Source organism: Tenebrio molitor, chromosome 9, assembly GCF_963966145.1.
Source record: "Tenebrio molitor chromosome 9, icTenMoli1.1, whole genome shotgun sequence".
In the NCBI taxonomy this organism is placed as follows: Eukaryota; Metazoa; Arthropoda; class Insecta; order Coleoptera; family Tenebrionidae; genus Tenebrio; species Tenebrio molitor.
The window spans coordinates 15,146,708-15,161,762 of NC_091054.1; the positions used below are offsets into that span (position 1 = coordinate 15,146,708).

The 15,055-nt window shown below is 35.7% G+C and overlaps 1 long non-coding RNA gene across 2 annotated transcripts; it reads right to left on the reverse strand.

Annotated features, from left to right (window-relative positions):
- Nucleotides 1-1,285: 1,285 nt before the first annotated feature.
- LOC138137722 (uncharacterized) lies at nucleotides 1,286-7,685 on the reverse strand. 2 transcript variants are annotated; one of them, XR_011161860.1, is made up of 4 exons: nucleotides 5,697-7,685; nucleotides 5,274-5,641; nucleotides 1,718-5,216; nucleotides 1,286-1,662 (listed from the first exon to the last, which is right to left on the reverse strand). It is a non-coding gene; the product is annotated as an uncharacterized lncRNA (long non-coding RNA). The 2 variants fall into 2 exon arrangements; XR_011161859.1 differs by having other exon boundaries at nucleotides 1,286-5,216; nucleotides 5,697-6,441.
- Between the last annotated feature and the right edge of the window lie 7,370 nt (nucleotides 7,686-15,055).

Genomic DNA, 15,055 nt, shown 5'->3' on the forward strand with positions numbered 1-15,055 from the left:
CCGGTTGATAATAGAATTAATTTCAGTGTGTCTTGAAAATCTACCACTGCTTTTGGAACAACTTAGACCGTGAATACCAATTTCATCAACTTTCGCATTGCATTTGCAAATATGAGGTGTACAAAGATTACAACCCAATCTTAAACCAATACAAACTTGGAAGAAAGTGTTATCTAAAAGAGTACCAATATTAGGAGAAGGTATTGCATGTAACCAAGGTCCTGATTCTCTGCATTGCAAAGCCTTAAAACGAGCCAAGTCCCTAGATGGATTAAAGATTAAGTCATTGTCAATTATTCTTTTGATATTGATATTATCCCAATTCTTCTGAAATTGTGGAATTGTTGGTCTTTCGTTCTCATTTTCTACATCCCAGCCTGCTAAAGCTTCATCATAATGGTGAATAATAAGCTCATTATCCTTTGAATTTAGTAATTGAGAAACAAGCTTTTTAACACCATAAACTGAAGATAGGAAAGCAGGGAGGCAAATATCGGAAATGCGGCGAATTCCCAGTCCACCAAATCTAATCCGTAAAGTGGACTGACACCATTGTAAATCAGATTAAATATTTTTTCTAAAGATGATTTTAAAGAAGAATCAATGGAATTAACGTAATTAGAAAATTTCCAAAAAGGAGTTGTTCTTAATAAAAAATTAAATTTCGGTATGAAAAGACAGTTCTTGATTAAGGTATAAGCCACGTGTCTGCTAAGAAATTCAGCTTTATTTAAAAGATTTTCAACTGTAATAATAGTTTTTTCGACAGTGTTTTTGAAGCCTTGGTCAAAGATTGGAGAGCCTAAAAGAGATAAACTTCCTCGGTCACAAATTTTAATACCTGGTGCTAAATTTTGAAATTTCTTTATGACTTTTATCTACGATCATGTAAAAAGTAGGCACTTTTTGCACTAAAAATCGTTGCCAAAGTTGACGTTTAGTGAATTGACGGAATCGTGCCATAAAACTTTTAGTCCACGATTATGTCAAACAAGAAAATAGTGTTATAAAAATTTTAGTGCACGATTATGTCAAAAAAGAAGAAATCTGTAATAACGATTTTTATATTTATTTAATATCACTGACCTCTAGAGGTCAGTGATTTAATATACAGAGCATAGACAACACAGTAAACCTATAGAACGCAAACTCCCATAGTTTTTTGTGTCCCGACGCCATCTACTGGCTTGTGGTAGGTGCAAAATAAGACACAGCCAGCTGGATATCCTGGCTTTTTCATTCATTTTAATTTTCAAAATAATTTATTTATGAAATTAAGACTACATTTATTTTGAAGTTTTTATTTTCAATTTTTTTCGATACATTTCCATTGCATTTTTATAAATTTTGGTTTGGTATTTCTTTTCCTCAATTGTGACAAACAGAGATTTATGGCTTCCTCACCTTCAAAATTTTGCTCTTTATTTTGACATCGAATTTTGCATGTAACGTTTTCGGTACATTGCAGCCCCTAGTTGCAGTCCGAATTTTGGATTAACATTCTGCCTTTTTATAATTTTAAATATGCTCAGCTTTTCTCATTTTCTTTTTGAAACTTCCACAAGAATTTATATCTTCATTACTACATAAAACAGGATTTACACAATTTACTTATAGCGTCTTCAGTAGAAATATCGTAGATCAGTAGATCGGATGAAAATTCTATAAAAAATAGTTTTCAGTTGAAATATAATTATCAATATTTTTTTACTATTACTGGAAGTAAGTCTGGACTGGAAAAGGAGGGAAGTTGTATCGAGGGTATCTACGGCCATATTCGTTCGTGCCGAAGTCTTTGCTGGTAAAATGAAGTCCACACACAGTGTAGCTGTGTTAGCTTTGGAGCCTATGAAAGTGTAGGTACTTTCATAGGCTCCAAAGTTGATAACTGCTTGTTACCCGTCTTTTAATCCATTCCATAAAACGCCCGGGATATGGAAATCTATGGCGAGTTCCACATGGTTTATAATTCCTTTGCAGGGTGCAAAGTCGCACAATAGTAAATTTATTACTTATGACTTGATATGTCAAAATATAATTTTTTAAATTTTGGCATAAGTTTCCGCGATTTTTATTTTTATAAAACGGCAGCGTCCCCTGACGGCTTGTGGTGGGTGCGTTTCCAAAAAAATGGGGAAAATGCATAGGAGTTTGCGTTCTATAGGTTTACTGTGTTGTCTATGATACAGAGTGTTGGTATTAACAAAACATAGATACATATTTACTATTAAAAGAATTTTTTCACGATCGGGAGTAGAAATCAACTTTTCGGATGTCAACATCGTGACAGAAGTAGAGCATTTTCTCCCTAGGGAGCAAATATGCTCCCTAGGGAGTTTTCATTTTTTTGACAGTTGTGACAAAAATCTAATGGGAGTTTTCATTTTTTTTTGACTGTTGTGACAAAAATCTAATGGGAGTTTTCATTTTTTTTTGACTGTTGTGACAAAAATCTAATTGTGTTGTCAAGGCAACTACTAATTCCATTAAATTCATCGAAAGATGACAACTCATTTGTCATCATTTTTTTATTCTTAAAATTTGAGATTTTTGTGCTGTTTCTACTCCCTACCGTGAAAAAAATAGTATATATACTTCTGGAGAGAATGCTCATTTTTCCCTCGGTGCTTTGTAGCCCTCGGGCTTCGCCCTCTGGCTACAAACTGCACCTTAGGAAAAATCATGCATTTCTCTCCCTCAATATACAGGGTGGTCCCGATATAACCTGCCAGAAGAAATCCAGTAATAGGTGACGATGAGTAGAACTCATACACAAAAAAAGTTTCTAATAAAAGTCTTTTCGTTTTCGAGATAAAAATAATTGAAAATTTGGTCAAAATTTGCTGTACGCTAATGAGTTAATCAGTTTTAAAAAGGTAATTCTGGTTACTTGGCTGCGATTTCTTTAGCAACGGTACCTGCAACACCTATGACATTTGTCAAGTTTAATTTTAAATTTGCGAATCCTTTAAAAAGTTATGAAATTCACGAAACAAGAATACGCCGATTTGCATTTACTCTATGGCGAAGCACGTGGTAATTCAAGACCGGCAAGGCTACCATACGGCGAGCGTTTTCCTGAAGGAGTCCTTCCGTCCCGTTGTACTTTTGTGGAGCTACATCTGCATTTATGTGAGGTTGGTTCTGACTGATTCCAATACGATGGCGTCCCCGATCCTCCATTTAACCCCTCTGGATTTTAATTTTTGGGGCCACACGAAAGATTTGGTATACGAAGTTGAAATAAATACAAAAAGTCAACTCCAGAAACGCGACACAGATGCCGCGAACCAGATTCGTAAAAACCCAGAAATGCTGAATTCTGTTTATGAAAATTGGTACCGGCGTACTCAAATGTGCTTAAATGCCAACGGAAGGCACACAGAACATTTATTATAAAATAATGTTTCTAGTCTAGTTTACCTTTCATTAGTTAGTAGATATTCTCAGTTAGAGTTGAAAGTAGGAATATGTAAAGTGTAAATAAATGTTTTCAATACATTATTTTGGCTATTTAACCACAATTAAGACGATACTCTTATTACACAGTTCTTCCACAATTTTGCACACACTATCTCTACATTTATTTACAAAATCAGCTTTTGTACTGGTGAATTAACGCACACAGTGTCCAGCGTTTTCAATAAATGTCATTAATTTGATTTAGGCCCGTATTTATAGTCCAAACTTAAGTTAGACTCAATCTTGAGACAGACTTGAGTTCCGATTTGTGTTTTATAAACAATACTTGAGCATTGATGAGCACTCAAGTTTGACTCAAGCCCAAGTTAGGGGTTAGGCAGACTCAAGTCTTGCTTACATGAGTTTAGAGGTCCAAAATTGTCTTTGTATTGTCTGACAGTTGCTGTTTTCCTGTTTTTCGTTTCGTTTCAATTACGAGTATATGGGTAGGCACTAATGTTCAGATTTGAATTTCAGATGTAAGCATTAAATACCTATTTATCGCAGGATGGAAGATTGTTATGAGTTATGACTTTAAAGAAGAAGTTCCAAATACAACGTATTTTGTATGCAGGGTATTTCATGAGTGATAATGAACCTAACGGAATAAAAAATGCACCCCACAATATATTTTCAAAGAAAGCCGGACATTTTAATTTCAGTAGCCAGCTTTTTTCGGAAATGTAGTGTGGGTCTCATTTTTATTCCGTTAGGCTCATTATCACTCGTGAAATACCCTGTATTGTATATTGGTTCACAGTTTTTTCAATTGCTGGGCCGTGCGTACTGTAGTACTCTCTGGTTAGCTATTGTACTGGGTGTTAATCCTTTCCTAAATACTATTTTTTCGTTCTACCGAAACTGTATTTGTTTTTTTATTTTTTATTGCCTCTTCCATATCGTGTATGAGAGAAGCCAACAGAATTTTCTCCTTTAAACTGTACGGGATTTTCATTTTTCAAAAGAATTCAAAACAAGCTGTCACAAGGTGTATGGTATAACCATGGCAACTCGACTCAAACGAAACTGGAGTAAGACTCAAGTCTAACTTTTACGAGTTTAGCCGAAATAATGACTATAATATGCATCTAGACTTGAGCAAAACTCAGGACTTGAGTACAACTTACCCAAGTTGGACTTGAGTTGCCGACTATAAATACCGGCCTTAGTTTGTCAGATTTGAGATTTGTCATAAACGATACAGGTATCTATGTTGCTTAGATACTGTCATCCTTACAAACACCAACAATTAATTCCTGAGTAGGTACGTATTTTTGTGGTCAGCAGCGTCGAATGGGTGTGGATAGGGGTTAATTTATCCCCATTATTTTGGACCTAACGAAGGGGGGTTTTTTGGACTTGTTAGATCCTTCTAATGACCCAGAATTTTTTTGGCAGGTTATATCGGGACCACCCTGTATAATATACTATAATTCTTCCCTATATGTACATCCACTTTACAGTTGGGGCAATTTTTAACAATAATCTTCGGTAAAGAGTTTGGTACTTGAGGCTGTGAGGATTTGGCAGTGCTTGGCAGTTGAGAAGATGTACCCATTTCATTTTCCGCACGACTAGTAGAAGAAGTACTAGGCTGATTTTCTCCTATCCCCAAAATTTTATTGGAAATGGAAATCTTATTTGCTATGGATTCCTCCACATACGACTCTGCCACGGTTGTACTCTTCCATCCTCCATGCCTCTTTAGAGATAATATGTCTCCTCCAGCATCGACAAGGATGGTGGCAGAGGATCTAATGATAATAGTAAATAATATATGAGTGTATAATATACGAGTTTATAATAATTACCTTCTAAAAGTGTGACCACTATACTCATGTGGATTTGTCAAGCCAAGATATTTAGCAATGTCACTAGATATTTTTCCAAAGGTATTAATCCCGACTGGTTGGGTGGAACATTTTCCATTTCGATAAAAAACAAATAATCGCTCATGTTTTGTATGTGAAGGTCTAAGGGAGACATATCTTCTATAAATTTCAACCATATTTTTGATGTCATGATCTCTTCCATCAATGACAAAAGTTCGGGGTTTATTGGTTTTCGTGTCAGGTATTTTCACTACTAAGATAGAACCAGTGTCTTCTATATCTTTAGTGCTCATCTTGAGAAACTCTTCCCTTCTACACGCGCCTGCAATTCCAAAAATAGACACGACCTGCAGTTTTAGAATATTATAATTAATTGAAAATAATTACAATGAAGTTATTTACCTTCATCATCAAGTATGTTTCGTCTGGTGCTTCATTAATAAATTTGTAAATTTGGTCCTTGCTGAATACTTTAGACTTCTTACATTGATAGCCTGCCGATTGCCGTTTCATAAACGCAGTTAATTTAAAAAAATGTTTAAGGTCGATGTTTTTTTTTATCAGCAGCGAAGACTTTACCATAGAGTATTCCGACCAAAGACTTGATGGTTTTACATGTTTAGCCCTGTCAGCAAAATAAGCTAGACACACATTTTCCGTTACATTCATTTCGACCTTGTTCCTAATGCACCACTCATTGAACTTCTTGAACACCAGTTCGTACTGTTGGCGAGACTTTTGGGGTAGTAAATTTAAAGTAGCTTTACGTGCAGCTTCAAATACTTCCGGGGGAATATTTTCTTCATTGTTTTCACACATTTTTTCAAAAATTTGTTTCCACTTTACAAATGGCGTCTTAAATTCGTACACTTTGTTTATAAACTGGGAGCTAAACAACGCAGGTAGCACGTGGCGATCAACGCACGCTGATGTAGTTATCACATTGTCACAATTTAAAAAATCACAAATAAAACAATTACTAAAAGTAAAAGGTTATGATCGTAGATAAAATGTTGTAAGACATACGTGTAAAAAGTTCCTTTGTTGCACTCACATTCTTTAAAATACTCCCTCGTACCTCGGTCGTATTTTAAACCCGTTCGTGCAATAAAGGATAACTTTTTACACTTATATCTTAAATCACTATTATCTACGATCGCGTAAAAAGTAGGCACTTTTTGCACTAAAAATCGTTGTCAAAGTTGACGTTTAGAGAAACTGCCGGAATCGTTCTCTAAAAGTTTTAGAGCACGATTTCTCGCTTTTATGGCACAGAACTGTCAGAATACAACAATCGAATTTGTTGGAAACATTGTTTAGGTTGCTAAATGACGTGGTTCTCAAACGACTGTGGTTATTCATGAAATATTGAACCAATGAATTATTTTATACAAATTTATGTTGAAACCGGTGTGATGAGCTCACGATCGTAAATAAAATGTTGTAAGACATACGTGTAAAAAGTTCCTTTGTTGCACTCACATCTTTTAAAATACTCCCTCGTACCTCGGTCGTATTTTAAACCCGTTCGTGCAATAAAGGATAACTTTTTACACTTATATCTTAAATAACTATTAAATAATTTTGACAACAATAAAAAATAAGGTTAAACATCCTCAAGCTTGCTTTACAATTGAATATCATTTATGTCACATTGACGACCAAAGTATTTTGGCCGCGATAGTACACTCGCGTTTGCATTCGAACCCGCACTATATCATTGTTTTCAATTATGTGAAATGAGGTTTGCAACCCTTACGAATTAGTAAATCATGGAAAAATATTCACAAAATGGAAGTTGTTATTTTACGAGGTCTGACTTATAATAATCGCCTCCACTCACAACTCCTTCGCGGACCCAAAACTTCCATGCGTTGAAGAGTGTCCTCCCTCTATTTTGACAGAAGTCACAACACGTCCATATGTCATCTCCAGACAATGGTACTTGAATATTCCCGTTTGTTTCGATGCACATCCTGGCTGTCATAACCTTAGCGGGGGCAGCAACCTATCACTACTTTGAGTAAAAGCTTTACAATTTGAGGTCTTACCCACACATCGTCTACACATACTGGCACGTAACGTAGACTAGAACTTATTAGATCTTTGCATTTTGGCCATTGGTATCTTGTGTCGAACCAGGATGGGATGTGTTTGTAATGAGCGGCCCTGTAGTTTGGAGTGTCGAGGGTGTTGATTTCGTCCAAGTTTATGTAGTTGACAATTCCTTTCGCCAACTCCTTGGCTTCGTTTTCTGGAAAGTTCCTTCCGGCGACCCAGTTCAAATTTTGACTGTTTTCGATAATGTTATCAGACAAAACATCATCATCCAGTTGAGTAAAGAATGAAGGGGTTAAGCTGATATTTATCACAATAAGCAAGAATTTTTCCATCATTCTCCATTAAAAAAACTCTAAATATAATAAAATAAATAAAAATATAAATACTAGTTGTCAAGATTTTTTTTTTCAAAGATGACTTGTGTTTTTTCCCCCCGAGCCCCCGAGACTTCTCAACGTAAAAGAATATTGACCCCGAAAATGGAGAATTTGGTTCCACGAAGGAGGAGAAGGGTTGAGGTCCCTTTATGGGGTGCTAAGCCCACTACCCGCCCTCGCGCGACGGTTGGTCCTGCGCTCCTCCCCGTTTCGGGAAGGAATCTCGCGACAACGTGAGAAATCTCCGGTCCGATAGGGCCCGAAGAAGAACCCGTACAAAAAGGTTGGAGACGCTGCCGATACCCTAAAGCTGACGAGGTCACCGACTAGTGATAGTGATGCTGGGTGATGAAAAAGTGTTCTCTCTCAAATTAAATTTATAAGATGAACCCTACAACCCTAACCTATATAACTTTGAATTAAATAAGCTTTATAACGAAAACATAACAACTGATGCTAAACTATTAGTCTAGGAACTAGCAACGTTTTTGAGATATTATTTCAGGTAAGCTAATTTTTTTATATGTATCACCTGTCCTCACTCAGGCCCGTAGCTAGGGCCTCACCTGTGTGCCCACGTTAAGAAAACTAAGAAAATATTTTTAGAACAAGAAAGGAATCCACTTATGAATTTAGTGTAAAGTTTCAGGTGTTGTAAATTTGTCGCTGACGATGTTATTAGAACAATATCCCTAAGTGCTTATTCACACTGGACATAAGCTTGACATAAGGCATAAGAAATTCATGATACATGCAGTGTGTATACTATTAATTTTTATATAACTTGTGAGAAGTGACCTCAGTGAATATTGTTGTGTACAAAAAGGCATGGAGAATCATATTCGAGTTATATGGGCACATAAATTATTTTCCAATTGCCCAAATTTATAAATTATTCTTAGGTATCTCTTATGTATTTTTTATGTCTTATGCCCATTGTGAATAAGCACTTACATGAACATTTTTCCCAATAAAAATACTTGAGTCATTAAATCAGACCTGCCCGTCCAAGCTATCCACAACGTTATCAACTTCTTAGTCGTCAACTCAGCAAATACAAAAATAAACTAAAAACAATCATATGGGTTAATTCCCGGTTCAGCTTTCAGTTTCTTTCTTCTGTCTTTACCGCCAGGTTTGACATTTTATTGTGCGGACTGTGGTACTGTGTTACTGATTAAAATGAGTGGTAAAAGAACAACAGGTGCAAGATTTTTTTCATCACATAAGAAGCAAAAAAAAAATGGAGAATCATCAGAGGAACCATCAACAAGTACAAAAGTTACTGAAAATCAGCCTCCTGACTTTGAAATACTCGTTGAAAGCGCCAAAACTAAAGTTGCCCTTGTGTCCAGTCTTCAATGTACACCAGATCTTCAATTTGAAAGTGACGTCTTATCAGACGCAGAGTCCGACCCTGGTGGAGATGATGAAAAATCTCCCAAATTTAACGAATGGTTGTTGGACAAAAATAAGCAAAGTGAAAAAGAAAAGCCATCGACTCACAAACAGCCTCCAGGGCCAGGAGATATTTCACAAAATGTTACTGATGGACCCACACAACCAATCTTGAAGTTATTTCCGAGAACGAAATTCAATGATAAATTTAGACAATTTAATAGTTCATGACTTCATGGTATAAACTCTACCCTAGCTGGTTGGAATATAGTGTATTAAGTGACGTTCCGAAAAAAGCTGCCTACTGAAATTAAAAGATCCAGCTTTTTTCGGAAATGGCTAAACACAAACACGACATTATTTAATATTTAATGCATGAACAAAAATGACCTCTGTATCCTCTGTATCATTTTCGATGTTTGTAATGTCACTGAAAGGGTTCATTATGCTAGATTCTTGTGGCACGCACTCTCTTCACAAATTCAAAAAAATCAACAAAAAATCTCAACGCAACAGATCAAAACCGCAACAAGATTTAAACTAATAACTTTTAAATATAGTTCAATCATTTCGTCAAACTACGTGTTTAAAGGTTTAGCATTTGAAACCTTAGGCCCTTGGTGCAAAGAAGCCATCGATTTCATTAATGTCATCGGAAACCGACTTATCGCGGAATCAGGCGATTCAAAATCAAAGAAATTCCTTTTCGAGAGGATTTCCCTTGCCATTCAACGTGGAAACGCTACAAGCATTCGGGGCACTTTTCCAGATTCCGCAATATTATCGGAAATTTTTGTATTATAAAACAAAAATGTTTATGTAATTATGTTATAATATAAGAACGATAAAACTAATTGGTACAATAATTAATGTTTAATGTTATGGGACACACCTTGAATTAATCGAAATCCGTATGCCACTAGCAGGTGTAGACGAGATCGAAGATGATGCTTCAGACTTTTAACACCACAACACAAGCACGATTTTGCAGGGAATAACTTTGACCTCACTTGCTCTCCGGACATCGGGAATATCTTGATCGCGATTTTTTATTGATTTCAGTCGTTTATTTTCAACGGAAAGTTAAGTGTTGAACAAATCTGACAAACAGCAGCAAATGTAGACAAGATAGAAGATGACGCTTCACAATTTTAAGACTAACACAAGCACGATTTTGCAGGCAATAACGATACCTCACTTCCGGACATCGGGCATATCTTGATTGCGATTTTTTATTGATTTCATTAATTTATTTTCAACGGAAAGTTAAGCGTTGAATAAATCTGACAAACAACGTTGAAACAACTTTTTTTCACAAACAACGGTTAACATGACGACGTCCTCCGCACACTTATTAATCATTCGGTTTTTTCGATGGCGTTGAAAAAAATTTATTTCAAAAAGATAATTGTGAACGAATCGTACAGATATTACAAAAACTATTGTACAATACACGTCCGTTAGGGCCTTTACAGCCTCGCCAGTATTATTCGACTCGCTCTGCGAGCTCGTCTCACAAAATCTCTGGCTCGGCAGTAAAGGCTATCCTAACGGACTTCTACTGTAAAATACTATAACAGCACTGACAATTTCAAATTTGAAATGTCATATAATTTATTTTTCGCGTGGGTTTCGTAACAACCAATGAGAATCCGTGGCGCGAATGTTTCAAGATATTACCAACACAACCTATGATACTTTGTTAATATTTTAATGTTGTGCTTTGGGGATTTTGTTATTTAAGGATATTTAAAAAACTGCATTCTATCAGTGGACGTAGTCTATAATAATATACCTGAAATTTGCCGGTAGCAAGCCGTTTGTGAAATTCTGAGAATTGTTTCTCATACCTTTCATCTTCCCTGGAACGAATCGGTTTATGGCCTATTTACTCAATTTGCCAAAACTTGACCATTTGCTTATCCAAGTCCTTGCTGGAAAAAGTGCAGATCGTCTTTGCGTTTTCTTTGTTAGTGTCCCAACATCCACCTAAAATCCACCCCAGCTGAGTATTTTTAGCTATCAACCGTTTGGTCGGGCCTAATTGCACCTTCCCGACGCTCAGTACCTTCCCGAACAGCTCGTTTCCGAGAAAAGGATCAATGGGACGGGGTTTATAGAACGTAGGGTCGGCCAATTTTATATTACTAGGGATTTGTAAGTGTCCTAAACTAACGAACTCGCTGGGATGTTTTTAGTGATGGTCGGCAACACTAGACATTTTACTGATGCTTGAAAATTATTGATATTTGATTTGAAAATCAGCGTTGTGCTCTTATTAACCAAGCTGTGGCTGTTGTTAACTCCACACAAACTATATTCGTATTGTAGCATGACAAATTTAACTTTTTCAAAACTGATTCTGTAATGAAATTGGATTGTGAGCCACCGTCGAAGAGAGCTCGTAACTGGGTAAAATTACCTACGTGATCTCGTACTTGCACCATTGCACCATTGCTGTTGACAATGTCGGAGTACTCGAATTTAGGACATTTACTTCATTGTTAATTTCACCCAATTGCTCCATGGTATCCTTATGCAATAATGTGTTGTGTTACTGCCACACACTACCTTTGCAGCTGTCTGAGATATGATTGGTTTTTAAGCAATTTTTACAAAGTTTTCGTTTGTAGGCTGTCATGTAATTGTCATGGGTAATTGCTAAATGAACAATTAGCTTTTGTGCTTAGCCCTTTACACTTGATTCAATATAATTTCCTTCAAACGAAGGTAGGTTTATTGGCGGGAGTTTGGCTACTACACTTTCAGCAATACCTTGATTTGAATTGACTGATGTTGACGATGATGAAAATGTACGTAATTCTAAATAACAGCTTACATCCGCGATAATTTTATATCCAGCGATTGATATGTCGAGATCAAACCTGTGTTTCAAGCTGTGTTTATTGGAGCGTGAAGTTCAAGTAACGACATACGATTTCGGATTCATGGATAACTCGATTACAAATTAATTTGATCGCTCTTTAGTAATCGGTTTCAAAACTCTCTCTTATTCATCATCTTTCAATAACTCAATGGAAGTTCCAATGTTATTGAAATCGTTAAAGGTTTTGTTTAAATTCTCTTTCCGAATTGAAATTTGTTTTGCGTGTGCAATATCTGATTTGTGGTTTTCAAAGAATGTCATGAATCGAGTTAAGCTTGACTTTAAAATTGTCTTTTCAACAGTTCTGGTAATTCTGCCATAATTAAAATCGATGCAATTTGAGAAACTATTCTACTGATAGGAAATGACTGGTAGATGGGACTGACCTTTCGTTTCTTGAATTCAACTTCTTGCTTGTACCTCTGGCGGATACGATGTCACCTTGATGTTCCACAGCCGGTGAATCCGATTCGAGGAGGACCACACGGTTTGCTTGTTTCACTGTAGCGACTTGAGTTGATTTGGATTCCAATGTTTTCTTTTGTTAAACTTTTTAATGCACTGTCACTGGATCCGGCTCGAAGGACCAAAAATGTTAGGACTGTAATCCTTTTGTATGCTGTGTTTTGCTGGGTTTTGGTGATCGAATTGTACGTTTTGTGTTGGACGTCTTTATTCGAGAGAAAAAAATAACTTTTGTTGAGCGCTTTATTCGTCTCTTACTGGTTTCTAGTTATTATCTCTCTATTTACAAAATTTTACATCTTATATACTACCTACTTCTACAAAAAATAAGGGTCGACACCTTCGTGGGTACAGTTGGACGTGACAGAAATGCAACAAAATGATTATTTATTATTTTGAGGACTGTTATACATACTTATAACAGGTGACTATTGAACGAGTTTATAACTGATTATAACTTATTTGAATTTGGCCCGGTTTATTCACCTTCAAGTAACTTTATTTGAACGGTAATTACCATGGATCTACCAATAGCAGATTCTAAATCATAGCAACTACTGGCCAGATAAATTTACTTGAAGGTGAATAAACCAGGCCTTATTATATTATAACTTATTTGACTTATTATTACTTATTTTTAAAATAAATTGTGCTTATTTGTTTATAACTGGTTATAACTGATCCAAGCCAACCCTAAGTGAAAATTTTAAAAGTTACCCGTTAGGACGAAGAAACAGAAGACAAAGGCGTGCTCCTCAATTTTCTATTCAAATGTGGAATGTGTATAACAAAACCTTTGAACATAAAATATAGTGCAGAAAGTTACGGTAGGATAGACACTATGGATTATTTGTTAGGCATTGCCCATAATTTTGAATTTTAAAATATTTTGTAATTTGTACAGCGTGATCAACAATGACTGAGTTTGTTGGCAATGAAACAATTGAAAAATATTGGTGTTTTTCTGTTTCGTAATTGGCCGGATGTTTTAACTTGACACGACATTAAAAAAAAATTAGGTTATGTCGGGTATGTTTATGCTATTACAAAAATGACGCTTTGCTGGTAAACGTCAAATTCGCCTGTCAACTCTGTTAAAACTGACAACCGGAAATGCGTTTAGATTACAGTGGTACCAAAATCATTCAAATTTTCATTGTTACCAACAGATTCAGTCCTTCTTGATCACGTTGCTCCTTACGTTGTACTATTGCGAGCATGGAATTTCGGGCAGCAATTTACATGTCATGTCATTTAAAAAAACCCAATGTAGTCTAAGCGTTATTGTCATAAATGTCATAATAATTAATTTTGAAGGAACTTCACACAACAACACAATTATGCACAATTATTAGTTATTGATTTCTAAAGTTTAATAAAAAAGACGGTTTAGTTTTCAGAAAATCACATCTAAAAACTTGCAGTTTTTCAGAATTGACGATTGCAATTTGCAAAATGATATGAGGCAATAGTAGATATTAAAATGAGGCTATTAATACGTCTAATTCCGTGCAATAGTACTATGGCGGACAAAAAATTTTGGCGTCACTTTCTTGACATTCAAGTAAAGTGTAAATAAACCTTTAGGAATCGTAACCCGATAAAAAACCGAAGAACGAGTTTTTTCATCTGGTGGTTTGTGGAGTCAATTTACCAAAAAGAAACCAAACCAGACCAAGTGAAACCATTAACATTTGTTGCCAATACTGGTGAATCATCTAGTGAATTTGATTCAGATGACGATTAATTTTTTATTTGTTTACGTATTTTATTATTTATTTTTTACTTACTTTAAATGGATACTTTACTAATTACTCTTATTTCTTTATTAAGTAATCTTATTTGTCAAATGCATTATTTAAAATCAACAATCTCTTTACATTTTTTTGGTTACTGATCACAAAATGTGTTTTAATTTTTTTTTACTTGTGGATATTTTAACGTCTCTTTCTTTTGCTCGTCGATAAGATGGTGAAAGTGCGACGTGGTACCAGCTTTATATGAACAGAGGGATTCCTACTTTACGGTACCGATACAATGAAAATTTGCCGCTTTCGTAATTTATGGTGTTTTGAGTTTACAACTATTACCCAACGTTTAAAATGAATGCCCTATAGCATCCTTTTGCAGGTTTCTAATGAGAGGCTTGAAATAGCACCTCTTAATAACTTAGTAGCATCGATGCCGCAACAAAATATGTCCGCCATATCCTCAATGTTCTGATAATTGATCATCATCCGGACGACCGGCGACGAGAGTTCAGTATTTGTACGTCTGGTCGGAAGAAAGAAAGTGTTTTTCGTGCGACAAGCTGGACGATTTACCTTAAAAGTAACTTGCGACAACAAATCTGAACAATCAACAAGGCCTTGGATCAATTTGAACACGAAAACTACTGAGTGCTCAGTACGTCTCGACAGTAGTGATGACCTGTGATGATGACATTCCGAGTTATCCCAAAAGAAGATCATTAGGATAGCCTCTGGGTGGGTAATGTTACGTTATTAATTTTTTACTCTATCAGTAAAATAGATTTTTCAACTTACACTGAGAAAATTTTAAAATAACGCTTT